Genomic DNA, 13153 nt, shown 5'->3' with positions numbered 1-13153 from the left:
TAAACGGTTCTGGTTCTGTGCTCCTATCTCCTGGTTCTGTGTCGAAATACTTTAGATCAAAGTGGCAAATATTCAAAATCATTGAAGCTAAATAGTTATTGAAAATAATGTGCTGTCTGCTTTTTTTTGAAAATTGACACTGTTGTGCATTTTGTCTAATGCTTAGTCCGATTCCGTGCGTGTTACATTTTAATGTTGTGTCGTTATTCTCCCCTTATATTTAATGCGTTTCCCTCAGTTTAAGTTCGTTACCCCAATTTTGTTTTTTTGTCCATAGATTTACGAGTTTTGAACATCGGTATACTACTGTTGCCTTTATTTGTGAATCTGGTTACTGTCATTATAAAAATACCCCTATTTTAATGTATTATTATCTGGGTTTTTTTCCATTTAATATGAATTAAACGCTGTTATCTATCATCAATATCTTAAATAAACTGTTATCTTATATATTGACCTGTAGCTCCTCTTGTCCCCTTTCCAGATAATTTTCTTTTTTAAGATTTTCGGGATGATGATCCTTTTGCATGATCTTTAAAATACGGTGTAAAATATACAATACCTATATAAGAAGATGATGTGGTATGTTTGTCGATTGACAGATTTCAAATCAGAAACCTAAGGACGTATGTGTTGACAACCATACGTCTACGACTTTCAACAATGACCCAAAAAATCAAAATGTAAAAGATTTGCCATAAAAAAAGAAATCAGTAAAAATTGAGAATGGAATCGGGGGTGAGTCAGAGACAACAACCTGACGAAAAAGCAGACAACAGTTGAAGGCAACCATTGGGTTTTCAACAAAGCGAGAGAAAAATACCGCAACTAGAGGCAGGCTTCAGTCGGTTCTTAAACGAAATGTAATCTCAGGACATATACATGATCTAAAATAATAATAAAAAAACACACAAGACTTACAAAGGCAAGAGACACGTGACATTAGCCAGGAGCTAAAATGTGTCGGGGTTAAAATCCGATTATTTAACTCCTTTGCAAACTCCAAAGCTTTTTCCCTGTAAGATAGGTCCGCTCAAAGGAATGTTCTTTTCACGAGCACTTTAAAACCAACGAAATGGAAGTTCATTCAAATCGAAAAATTTACTTGAACTGGCACGAGGTTTCCGCTTACTTCCTATGTTTTCTTCGTATTGAGTACGATTGATTGATTGATTGTTGGTTGCTTAACGTCCAGTGGCAAATATTTCATGCATATTCAGGACGAGAACAAGTTCACAATATATACAATAGGTAGGTTGTTACAATAGAGGCCATCTGGGATGATGGTCGGGGAAATTTGGACTGCCACCGGAAAAGGAGGGTATATTGGATAGGGACAGAAATTTTGCCTTGCAACAGGCCACCTACGGACATCCCAAAGAGTTGTTGCAAGGGTTCTTAACGTGCAAAGAGCGTGGCACTCTCTTTACACGAGGCATCGGATTTAACGTCCCCCTTCTGACCGGACGTGACTGCGAACTTGATACATCCCGCACAGCCAAACGGACGCCCCACTTCGGCAAGCGTTTTACTGCCGGTCGGGAGAAGACCAAGTGACCATATTTCTATACCCCAGTCACTCTTGGGGGTGTATTGAGTACGATATGTATCTTTACGCTTTAGAATGTCACAAACAGTGGCTTTCCCGATCCAATACTTTAAACTTAGATCTTTTTGTGAAATTTTTGGAACTGCCTCCGAATCTTCAATTAAATATATTTTGTTTTAAATAGAAAGTTCCCTTCTTGCCTTTTTAGGCGACGGAGAAGGTTTATCAATTTGGTCGAATTTATGTTTCTTCTTAGGAGTTTCAATTTTAACACCGCATTCGTGAACATGTACAAGCTAATTAGTTTATAAAAAAAACTCACCATTAAATAAAAATTTAAATACCCTCAAGGGATCCTCCGCCACCCTATGATTCTTAAATCACACATGCATATCGTTGTAAATACTTGCATTGTTTTGATTGCTATCGATCCAGTTTGACAGGTTAATGTTTGATACACATGTCGTTCGGAATTGGATGTTAGCAGGATTCGGTTTTATCATGTTAAATTAACGGTAATTAATAGAGAAATGTTACGGTTCTTCAGAAATTGTTGGGTTTGATATGAAATTCGGTTTTATTAGGGTTCGTATTTTACTGTATATCCTTATAAATCCATGTCTTATGTGCTCCACCCTCAACAATATATGGCTTTTTGCACTTCAAATTAGAATATCCTTCTTGAAGGAAATAGAGTGACCTAATTATAGAATCGTCATTATTATTCAGTATCTTAGCAACCTGCAGTTATAATGGCTATTTAACATGTTTACCACATTCACCATGCTTTTGCTTTAATTTACACTATTAAACGAGCTATCTTGTGTCAAAAATTATATGTCCGGATGGCGTGCTCAATTCCAAAAGTATTTGAAAAAACTCGAGAAAGATTGCATTAGAAAACTATTTTACAGAGATCATCGTAAGTGCGACATTTGATGACTGTTATATCAAGGCTAATTGCAAATTCTCTATCAGGTATATTGCTATGTTGGACATTCAGGAAAAACTGACACAAAACATTGCTTGAATTTTTGTTAGGCCAAATGGGCTGGACACATTATAAACAGATACGTAATTGCAAGGCAAAAGTTTCCTGGACTTTGCGCTCATATTTGGGGATTACTATTTACAAAACTAAATACGAAAAATGCATGTTCAACGTTAAATTGAGAATGGAAATGGGGAATGTATCAAAGAGACAACAACCCGTCCATAGAAAAGACAACAGTAGAAGGACACCAACAGGTTAGAATGCATATGAGAGAGGCTGAGACCAATAGAAATCAAACCCTTCCTATAAGCGTTAAGGTGAAGTTAAATTAAGCAATACTGCAAGTAATAAGGATAAGTTACGTTCTTACCCTGATGTATATCAACCCTCTGCATGTAAAGATGATTTTCTCTTTGACGTATTACACGAACTTCAATTGATAAATTATGAGTGTTAAACAACGAACAACTAAACATTTCTAGCACGTTGATCTTTTTATCGAGTGTACGGATCACGGTGAATAACGGACCATTTTAACGGCTACACGTCAATTAAATGTGACAAAACACGTTTCACGAAAAGAACCATTTACCCCATCTTTAAATTTTAAAAAATGAAGGTATTGCTTGAAATGCGTCTGATGACGGATCTAAAATCCTTAAGGCTCCGTGTTGAAGGCCGTATATTGACGTTTAATTGTTTATTTTTATAAAGTGTTATTTGGATGGAGAGTTGTCTCATTTTCTCGCACGTCACATTTTCCTATATCTATTAAATAATGATAACTAGATATCATTAAGATGGGAGCCATCTCTGTGGGCCCCGCTGTCAATATGGATAATCTGATATGAAGCATTATTTGAAGTTATTACATAGTCTCACGTGTGATTTTAATCTAAGATTTTAAGTTAAAACTGATAAATATTCTCAACTAACTTTCATAGTATAATAGTGATATGACTGCATAATGTGAACTCATTGTTGACTACTCTAAGGTGACTTCTGGATATATGGATTGGTGTTTGAACAATATGTTTAAAGGTGATGCCCAATTGATATTTGTCACATATTTTAAGAAGTATGCCTTCAAATATATTATGACCCACCAAGTATAAAGTATGAAATATTAACGGTTCTCGAGAGGTAGAGCGGACACAATTTGTTAAGAACAACGAACGGATGGACAGACCGACCTTTGACCTAGGATGCATACATTATGACACATTCTCAGGTGTTGGTTAATATATATGTTAAGTTGAAAATGTTTGTCAGGTATAAAGTATGAAATAATAACAGCTCTCCTCTCAAAATATAGTGTGGATCAAATTTGTTAGCGATGGACAGACCAACAGACAGACAGACCTTTGACCTAGGAAGTGGTACATACATCATGACACACCCTCTGGAGTTGGTTAAAATGGATGTAAAGTATAATATTTGAAATCATAACGGTTCTCAAGATATAGAGCGGACACAATCTTCACAACAGGACACGGGATTGTCAACTGAAACCAAAGTTCTTGACCTTTGACCTAGGAAGTTGTACATACATCATGACACGCCCTCTGGTGGTGGTTAAAATGGATGTCAAGTATAATATTTGAAATCATAACGGTTATCTAGATATGGAGCGGACAGGATCTTCACCAAAGAACACATGGTTGTCAACTGAAACCAAAGTTTTGACCTTGACCTTTGACCTAGGAAGTTATACATACATCATGACACGCCCTCTGGTGGTGGTTAATATACATGTAAAGTATAAAGTATGAAACTTAATGGTTCTCTAGATATGGAGCGGACACGAAAGTGTTACGGACAGACGGACGGACAGACTGGTCACTATAGGGCGACCCGCCTTTTAGGCGGGCCCTAATAAAGGAATAAATCTTTGGAAATGATAACTGGTCGTGATAGTGATCAGCCTTCCAGAGAAGGAAAATTGTACAGATTTAGAAAGTAGTTCCAACTACAGAAGATAGCAGAATAGTGGTGAAGGACACAGAAAGAAACAATCAAGTTGGACCTAGTAGAAGAGTATTTGGACTTCACTTTTAACCTTTTACCATTGTTTATATTAGGACAATTATTGGCTTTTAGAAATTAGTTATTCTGTAAAAATTCGTTTTCAAGGAAGAGTAATTAAGAAAAAAGTTTGATTGGGTAAAGTGTTTGATAGTTTGGGAAGGGATTGGTAATTAAGAACAAATATGAATAAAAACTAAATGTTCATTCCAGTTTACATTGTTTTGTGTTGAGAGTATGTATATATAGTGCAATTATATATTGTTTTTATTTGAGTCAATATTGAAGAAATGTAAATTATAAAGGTATTATAGTTAGAAATGCTAAAAATAGTATTAAAGCAAAAATTGTCCGAGGTCGGATAATTTTCGCAAATAGATGGGCTTAGACGGAACATGAAACACGATATTCTGATTCAAATCCTTTGATGTGAAATGTTGGTGGCAACAGACAAAATACTTTAAGAATAGGGCAAATTCGTCATTTGAGAGATTATAGTACTTTACTCCCTAAGCACCAGGTTAAGGGATCATGCGCATTTGAAGGTCAACGCAACCGCAAACACCTGAACTACAAACTCTTTTTTATGTACGGTATGCTGAAAAGCTTTTGCATTTGGACAATCCCTAACAAGGCATGCCCAAGAAGATATTTATATTATTCCTCCGGAGCTATATTCAGTGTGACAGTCTTCTTCCACGCCTTATTAACATGGACCATGTTTTATCATCAGATTCAATTGATAAGAGAAGGTGAATTTCCTCGATTGAATTATTGATTGTTACTTGCTTTACATCTAGTAGCAAGTATTAAATGCATGTTATACTTTCATTGCATATGACGACCAGCAAATGTCGCTTATGTTACTATTCGCTTAAAGCAACAGATAAAATATGGTGTACTTCGCTAAATATTTGACATTGAATTCCGTATTTCAAGCCATTTAACAAGTTTTGCTGCTCATCGAAAGGAATTTACATTCATACTCGATGACAAATCCACAATCCAGGTAAAAGTTACACAAGGTGAACAGTATATAATTTATGTACATAATCTGGACTTAAAATATAATCTTAAACATATTTCAGGATTCATTCTGTTTTTTCAGAAATTTATCTGGGTCTTCACGTGGTAAAGTGTGCCCTGTCTTGGACAATCTCCCATTTCAACACCAAGCATATATATACGAAACTACATCTAATTATCCCACTAACGTTGATTTATGCACACTTCTACATAAAACTGCCTTTATAGACATAAACGAAGGTTGTCTCTGTCATTGCGGACTTCAATATATTATCCCTTTCTTTCATTTTATTTTTCGTTCAACCAGTCAGAACATCTGAATCATCAGCGATGTCCAGTTTTCTGCCTAGAACTATTTTGTCTTGACATATTCGTAGTATATCTCAGGTTGTAACACTATCCTCAACCGTTTCCTGTATTGTACTTTCGTCTGATTTATTGTCTTCTTCGTTTATTTCATCAACATTCTTAGCATCTTCTACATTTTCAAGGTTTAGGTCGTATTTCATCATCTAGTAGAACTACAGCATTCTCTTCATAAGTATGGCTCTCACAATCTTTACAAGTTCCCTTATTTTTTCTCAATACAAATGTCTGGTGACATTTTCTTCTAAGGATGAAAAATCAAATTGATGAGTTGTAAAATATATTTTGACAATTTTAAAGCCTAAAAATGGCATTTTTGCACCAAATATTTTTAAATGATATATTCATATAAACAGTCATCTTGGTCTAAAACAAATTATTTTTTGTGAATGGTTCCATATGATGAAAGTAACAAGAAATTAAGTAATAAATAAGATTGGTAATGAATAAAAAATGTTTTAAATTTTTTTCTGCAATTTTTATACCCACGAGCCTCCTTAAGTCGAGCAATTGTTGTACGTGCCATATATGAAGTTTAAGATAAACTTTGACAGCAGAAATATTGTAGATAAAAAACAATAAAACTTTTTATTGAAAAAAGCAAAACCACAAAAATACTGAACTTTGAGGAAAATCAATTCGGAATGTCCATAATCACATGGCAATATCAATTAACAAAGCGCATCAAAAACGAATGGATATGAACTGTCATATTCCTGACTTGGTGCAGGCATTTTCAAATGTAGAAAATGGTGGATTAAACCTGGTTTTATAGCGCTAACCCTCTCACTTTGATGACAGTCTCATCAAATTCCGTTATATTTACATTGATACGTTAACTAAACAGACACAATAAATAGTCAAAATATGGGTACATCAGTCATCATCGTATATCAATTTTAAAAGGAACAATTTAATAGAACACAAAAAACATCTATGTACAAACACTTTCATTGATTTGTGTGTCTGCCGTCAGAAAATTTTATACGTCACATAGATTTATCGTTCAATGTGCATACACGCAATTTTAAAATTTACATGAGCAATGTACAGGGTTAAAAAATCAAAAGTATGTAAGAATTAATTACAAAAATATACCGAGATTTAAACTAGTTCAATAGTTATAAATAGAATTTATAAGAATCCACAAATAGTTAATTCCACTACGCGACTGAATGATTTTGACGTTTGTGGATCAACGTATTTAGTTATTCATATTCTAATATGACGTTCTTCTTTAGCTTTGGGTACAAATCCATGTTCTGATTCGAATAGAACATGGGCTGAAGGTGATTAATTAACGTCAGATCAATTTTGAACAATGTCAAAGTTGATATCAAAATGGACATTTTTGTTGAAGTTGCTCGCTAGGAAATTAATTAAAAACATTATAAAAGTAAGTTTAAATGTTTCTGTTCTTTTTTATTGAATAACTGATGATTTTTATAAGACGTTTTTGTTCATCAAATGAAAATGGCGGCATTTCGAGCGTCTTCTATAGGTCCGGTTAGAAGTACAAAAATTTCCTTTAAGAATCGAAATAATTCTATCATGTCATGCTCTATGCTCATTTAAACTTGGGTAGGCATTATATTCATGATATTTGTAAACATTTAATATATTAAAATGAGCATAGAGCATGACATGATAGAATTATTTCTTAAATAGAAATATATTATAATAACGTAACATAGAACAATATCATACTGACGGGATGTTTTTAAGTACAGCATCACGTTATAAGATCCAAAGAAATACCAAGAGTCGCATATATAAAACACACCACCAAAAAATGAAAGAAGCAACAAAGACATTGATGAGATGTATAAGTACCGAGCCACGTCAAACGGATATCACATAAAACCATTCAACAATAAAAGTAATATTAATAATAGAACAAAGCCAAATGAAAGAACTATAAAACACGTTGTTAAGATGATTAACAACATCAGTACGCAGAATCTATACATCAAGAGCATCGTGCATTATGAACTTCATACTATACTGTCTACCAACTGGATTTGTGGAATTCTGTTCTCAAGCCACAGTACCATTGATGCATCCTACTGAATTCACTGTAAATTTTGATATTAAAATAAAAATAAAAAAACGTGCTCTGGAAACACAGTAGAAAGTAACTTTAGTATCATTTGTAAACATAGAAAAAAGATTCTAATTGAGTTAGCAATAAACAAGAATAACATAATTGCAGAGCACTTTGAACAGAATTCAGTCGACTCTTTGTGTACACAATCAGATAGCACCATTGATACCCTTGATAATACTCAAGTGTCAATTTCTGACACACACATTACACATATTCCAGAAACTCAAATGTCCCTCAATCTTTCTGAGCAATATTGTTTTCATTAACTAAGTTGCTAGTAACTGTTTTTGATACCCATCATAATTTAAAATCAAATTTTAGTCACTTTGTTTGTCACTTTTTATTCAACTGTCCTTGTCCTTACATCAAACCATGAACATTCATTTTTATTTATTGACCAAGTTTACACATCGTTTAAAACCTCTAGAAATATTGAGCTCAATTGTATAGAAAAGTATGTACATGCATTCAAATCCCTCATTACACCCCTGCTTAAAAAATGTGGAGGTATATAGTGATCGGTAAGTCTGCCCCGTATACTTTATATTATTTAAAACCATGGCAAGTTAGTACTGCATTAACAGAGTTGCATATTTTTTATGGATATGTGTGACATATTTTCAGGCATTTTTATATATACACTGTTATTGATTCACAAAGAAATGTGATTATATACTAAATCATTTAAAGTTACGGTACAGTAGATTCTGTCCCTTATGAAAACTGAATTTTAAGAAAATGCAATTTTAATACATTTTCAACCCCCAAACAATCAATACCCCTTTTTTTTTATAGAACTCTCCCCAAAAAAGAACCCTTTCATCGCGCTAATATATGACTTTATATATGTTGTATTCATATTGAATTATACAAAACGAACAATTAACTAATCAAAAAGTGTTTTTTTTTATGTGATTTGAACAGGTTCTTAATGCCCTACGACAATTTGTCGAGGGGCATATTGTTTTTCCCATGTCTGTCTGTCCATACGTCGTTCCGTCAGTCCATTCATTAATCTCTCACAAAGGTTACATATTATTTCTGGCTTACTGGTCTTACAGTTTTTATTACTAACGCATTAAATAATATTAAAGATCTAGCTTGGAAACTGTTAGAGAAAAGTCAGTTCACTTGAATGAATTTAACTCTATCATCTCTTAAACTATATAGATAAATTAACGGAATCTTAATCAACACATCATGGGCTTCAAAAGGGTGTTTCAAATTGTCCTCATGGTATTCCATTCTCTCATAAATCTCTTATTAGTGTTAATATCCTAAGCACATAAACGAAGATGATGTTTAATTAGGTGTAAAAATTGATCTTTACATTCTATCTGAAATCTGAGACATCCTTTTGTAAATAATGGCAATAGGAACGGCAGCACTCCTTTTGCGCCAATTACTGTTTTTCAGGGGTATCATTTGCGCCAATTTTGTTTTTCAAAAGTATCAATTGCGCCAGTTTTCGGAATTCATTTGCGTTAATTTACCTGAACACATATTGATCGTACATATTAAAGACTTATATATATATATTTAGTATCATTTTTGTCTTATATATTTTTATCCGCTAAATAATTGTTACTCTTGTTGGTGAAAGGTGAGTATAAATAATAGGATTACAATTAAACTAAAGGTATGCATATATATATAAACAAACAGGTAAACACTAATTATAAAAAGTGTTCAGTGACGAATATAAAATAATCAGTTTAAGAGAAGTCTTTGCGTTGATAACATGGACAACAGCTATTCCGTCATGAACAGGAACATTTACAGAAAAATGACTTGAAGTGCATAAGACAGTCTATGTACAGGTAGAGGAGAAAACTATACCCCGCCCATTTCATTAGAATTTCAATAAATTTTAAGTGCGGTAGGAGTGATCACAAATAAAGAAGAAGAGTTTGTTTTAGAAAATGTGTTGAAAGTGGCATTGTTATTCTCGGTTGTTAAGCTAACTTGAAATTTCTTTGTATGCAGGCAGAAGATGTCTTTGCTGATGGAACCTTTAAGTGTTGTCCGAAGTGTTTTCAGCAATTATATACCATACATGGATTCAGGAATGGACATTATATTTTACATCTTTGCATGTAGATTTTGAGGAGAGAATGCACGTTGTCGTTAAAGAGTTTTTCCCAGGAATTATCATCAAGGCATGTCGTTTTCACCTTGGCCAGGCATGGTGGCGTAAAATACAAAATCTTGGTCTAGCAAAAGAGTATAAAAAAGTTGGGAGTGATGTTAGCAAGTGGTTACACTATTTTGTTGGATTAGCTTTTCTAAACCCAGATGAAGTAGGCGATTGCTTTGCTTAGGATTTGATACAGGATATGACAAAAGACAAGAAAATAGAAGCGTTCACAGATTTTGTTTTGGTCACATATGTAGATGACAGTGCTTTATTCCTACCATCCATATCTGCCGAAATACCATCTACCGCAAGACGGACTAATAATAGAGCAGAGGCATTCCACAAGAATTAAAATGAACTCTTTTACTCATCCCACCCTTCCATGTTTGTGTTTTTGGACAATATAGTAAAATTTCAAGCTACAACTTACATTAAATTGAGAAGTATTAATGCACCAGCAGTTAGAACCAGGCATGTATCAGAAAAGGAAAGTTTCGCCGTTGAAAAGTATGAGAAATATGCAGAAGAGGAACTTAGCCGCATAGACTTTGTATGTGTAATGAATTACACATTCCAGCCTTTAACTTCTTAAACAGATATATATGATGTCCGACAGTACATAGTTTTATATTTTTAATTTAATAATTAAATGACTTAAAATGACTTTAACTCCGCCAGTGAAAACTGCCGGTCCCAAGCCCGGATAAAAAAGGAGGGAAGTCATTTTTCTTTAAATTGGCGCAATCGTATATTTTATTTTTGGCGCAAATGATACCATGTAATTTTAAAACAGGTGGCGCAAACGTAGCATTTGAGAAAAAAAGTTGTGGCGCAAAAGGACGCATTTTTGGCGCAAACGGATCCCTCACATAGGAACAACATGTTATAACATCAACCCTCTAGGGACACCTATCCGAGGCTAATTTCATTTGAAAGTGGAAATTTGGTGAACAATATTTTAGACACAGTTAACTTTATAATTGGTTACTTAATACTAACATTGCATTAATTTGAAAGAGTAATCTGTTAGCTATCCAAAACTACCACTTTTATAAATTTTCAAGCATTATTAAGAAAGTAACAGCATTTTAAAACTTGGGAGTTGGAGTTATAAAACCTTTGTATTGTGCTACCTAAACATCCGGTAGATGTCACAATCAGGAGGCATTTGATGATAAATGATTCCTATATGTTGCTTCAGCCAGCATAGGTGACATTACTAAATCAAGATATTAAATAATGAAGACGTTTTTCCCTTGAATTTCCAGGATGAAATTGAAAGAACAGTCAAATCCAGATCTGATGTTACACAGGCTGCTAAGGCAACAATGCCAATGGTTTTTACTGAATAGGAATTGCAGCCTATAGGGCCAAAAAAAAAAGAATACAAAAACGGATGACCCAAGACACGGCCTTAATGTGTATAAAATATCAAACCTTGGTCAATTCAGGATGTAATGTATTAAGCCACCAAAATAGATAGGACACAAGTACAAGTACTCAAAATACAGAGAATGCAGTCTAAAAAAATAATTAAATAAATATTTGAACAAAGATTGAATGACGTGAAATTTTAATCAGTTATACAAAAAGAACAATAACTTTTTTTCAACAACTGTAAATAATGTAATCTTTTTGCCGCGATATATGAATCATGGAACAACGAATGTGCAAACATTTAGATTTGTATTAGTTGTTATTGTAATATTACACTCGCTTTATATTTTCAGATTTTATAGCCAAGGCCTATACTGTGGCAATAAAGGAAGTTAGAGGGAAAATGAGGGACAGGCTTAAAATGTTGGCCAGGAAATAGGACAGGAGATTTTATAATTGACAGTCTATCTTAACCTAATTGTGACAAAAATTAACATTGACTTACGTTTTCATTATCAGTATTTCATAATGGAATTATACATATCAATGAAGTTTGTTTTTTTATATTAAATTCAATTTTTATTGTTTACAATCAAATAAAATATATTATACTAAATAAACGTTCAGCAATCATGAGTGTTTTTTGCAAACTACATGTATGTTGTCTAGTGTATTCAATAGTTTTCATACAAGTAAATACATATTCTGTTTACAATTATAATTGGTTGAAATATATAACAATTTAATGATTCAGAAGATTATGCATAACAAAATTAGCTTAAGAAAGACTGTCACTGATGTATAAGGAAGATTTACCACAAATGGTCATCAGATTTTCTGGGAAAAGCTTGGACAGATATAGGACAAAGCTGGAAATTTATAGAACTTAGCTGGGACTTATATATGATTATCATGGACATCCTGGGACTGACGCTAAGTGATGTGGATTGATATGATATAAAGCTGGAATTGATATGATATAAAGCTGGGATTAATATTTTTGGACAACTTGAGATTATTTCTGAATTAGAAAAAAAACAGCTTTCGAAAAAGTCTCAGGATAACCTGGGATAATCCGTGTTCCAATACCGTACCACATAATCCTAGATTAAAAACCTAGGATTATCCTAGGTTAACTGGAATCTTTTCCCAGCTTTATCCAAGGATTATCCTAAGAATTCCCACATTATTTTTACTGGGGGATCTCCCTGTAGTGTTAAGAACCACTTTAAAATTGTAAAATTTATGATAGATAGATAGTGGATTATTTGTTCCTAAAATACACATACCCAACAATACTATGACACTTAAACCAAAGAAATATATAATAAAATACACATACCCACCAATACTATGACACTTAAACCAAAGAAATGTATAATAAAATACACATACCCACCAATACTATGACACTTAAACCAAAGAAATATATAATAAAATACACATACCCACTAATACTATGACACTTAAACCAAAGAAATATATAATAAAATACACATACCCACTAATACTATGACACTTAAACCAAAGAAATATATAATAATTATCATAAGGAATACAAATAGTGACTTT

The sequence above is a fragment of the Mytilus trossulus genome, chromosome 5, assembly GCF_036588685.1.
Source record: "Mytilus trossulus isolate FHL-02 chromosome 5, PNRI_Mtr1.1.1.hap1, whole genome shotgun sequence".
Classification (NCBI taxonomy): Eukaryota; Metazoa; Mollusca; class Bivalvia; order Mytilida; family Mytilidae; genus Mytilus; species Mytilus trossulus.
Note: the sequence above shows the minus strand (reverse complement) of the source record.